This window comes from Cricetulus griseus (genome assembly GCF_003668045.3).
Source record: "Cricetulus griseus strain 17A/GY chromosome 1 unlocalized genomic scaffold, alternate assembly CriGri-PICRH-1.0 chr1_1, whole genome shotgun sequence".
Taxonomy (NCBI): Eukaryota; Metazoa; Chordata; class Mammalia; order Rodentia; family Cricetidae; genus Cricetulus; species Cricetulus griseus.
In genome coordinates, this window is record NW_023276807.1 from 222,973,578 (window position 1) to 222,975,627 (window position 2,050).

The 2,050-nt window shown below is 43.9% G+C and overlaps 1 pseudogene; it reads right to left on the reverse strand.

Moving 5' to 3' along the window:
• Nucleotides 1-1,023: 1,023 nt before the first annotated feature.
• On the reverse strand, nt 1,024-1,229 carry LOC100774437 (annotated as a pseudogene).
• Between the last annotated feature and the right edge of the window lie 821 nt (nt 1,230-2,050).

The window sequence follows — 2,050 nt, forward strand, 5'->3', positions numbered from 1 at the left end:
GTGTTGTGTTCCAGGAAGCAAAAATCTAAAATAGACAAATAAACAGTTAAGCAAATAAATCCAAAAACCTTGTACAGACGCTTTCTGCTAATGCTGGTTTGATCTGAGATTTTTTTTTTTAAACTTTGGTACCGTGTGAAAAACGATAGTCACCCAGGAGAAGCCACCCTTGGAAATTTCAATTTTGATCTTTCCCAGGCCTAGTCATATGTAATATGATCCTCATTCTGTCTGGTGTTGCTGGGTAAAGACAGCAGCATCCAATTAGTCATGCAATCAGCAGGGTGAGCAGCCAGGGTGGTGCTCTGGGCTGCTGAGTGGGAATGGAGTGAACATGACATACTGTATTCTTAGCCGACAGCTCCATATCTGTACTGTTAGTGTACCACCATGACTTCTGCTTGTTGTTGAGAATACTGTTAGTGTATAGCCATGACTTCTGCTTGTTGTTGAGAATACTTTCTTCTTCCTTCTGTGCTGAGATCCGAGTCTCTATGGAGCTGCCATGGTTCAGAACCTTTTATTTTTCTGGCACAACCTCTGTTGAGGCCCAGTCATTGAAGGTCCTGTAGGATTGAGTGAACAGTGTTGGGTCTTCCTGATGGTGTTAGAGGTGGTTGGCATGAGAGAATGGAGGCCAATTTAGTGTTGTTCCCACAAGTGGAGAAATGGGGTTCTTCATGGTCTCTTATAGAGTCACTCTTAGGCCATAATTTTATTTCATTCCCACTGTCTGGTTGACCCTTCTTTCTTTTGTAGTTTTTTGAGATAGAGTCTGTATGTAGCCTTGGCTGTCCCGAAACTCACTTATATACATAGATACATAGGTTTGGTCTTGAACTCACAGAGTTTCCCTGCCTCTGCCTCCTGAGTGTTGGGATTAAAGGCACACATGACCATGCATAGCTCTTTCAATGTCCTGGACTCAAGCTGACATCCTTTTTTTTTTTTTTTTCCCCAATCACACGACAAAACTTTATTCATCCTCAGCGGCTAAAGACAGGCAAACCCATGGGCTCTGCATCACTTGAGTATAGTGTCACCTTCTGCCAGTTCTCTCTCAATCCGTTTCAGCTCATCTAGTCTCTTCTCCTCCTCCGCTGCCACCCTCCTCTCCTCCTCTGCCCCGGGTTTTAGGTAACTATAGCATTTAGCGCTGTAGGCCATGCCGAGGACCAGGGCTGAGTATCGAGCTTGATGAGTGGAGAGACCTGAACTGGGGGTACCATCTTGTCCATGACCTTCACGCCGGAAGCTCTGACATCCTTTTTTAAATTTTTTGATTTATTTATTATATAGACAATATTCTGTTCCCATATGTGCCCACCTACCAGAAGAGGGCACCAGATCTCATCATGTGGTTGCTGGGAATTGAACTCAGGAAGAGCAATCAGTGTTCTTAACCTCTGAGCCATCTCTTCAGTGCTGTCAGGCTGACATTCTTATAATTTCTGTTTTTCATTTCCAAAGCTTCACAACTGCCCCTCCCCTCACTCCATCTCACTTCCAGCCTCTGGCTGGTCAGTTCTGATTTTGGCTCTGACCTGGAACTTGCCCGTAGCCCTGCTTGGGCAAGTTCACTGGTTTGAATTACTTCTGCTGCTGCCCTTACCTGGCTAGTGTCCCATGAAAACTGCTCACACTGCGTGCCATGTTCCTTGTCCACTACTGTGAGTGAATTCTGCCAAGGGCCAAGAACATGGTGATCCTAAGGCACAGACTTGTCCAGACTCTTAGATGCTTCTTGTTGTGACAAACGCCCACCCAGAAGGCAGAGCCCAGAGCAAAGTCAAAATGAAAAGCAGTGCCTAAGAACTGCTATTTCCCTTAGATTTCTTTAGGCATTAGAAAAAAAGGAACAAAGAAAGTAGAAGAGAAATATCAAAGCAAAGTTGGCTAATGTTGCCTTCCAAATATCAAATATCCAATTTCCTATTGGTTTCCAGATAGCCCCATGGGAAGGTTACTCATTTTTAATTGCTGTTACATAAAATAAATGAAAAGCAAAACCACATTAAAAGGAAAACCATGAAAGCCTGAGTATTTGGAA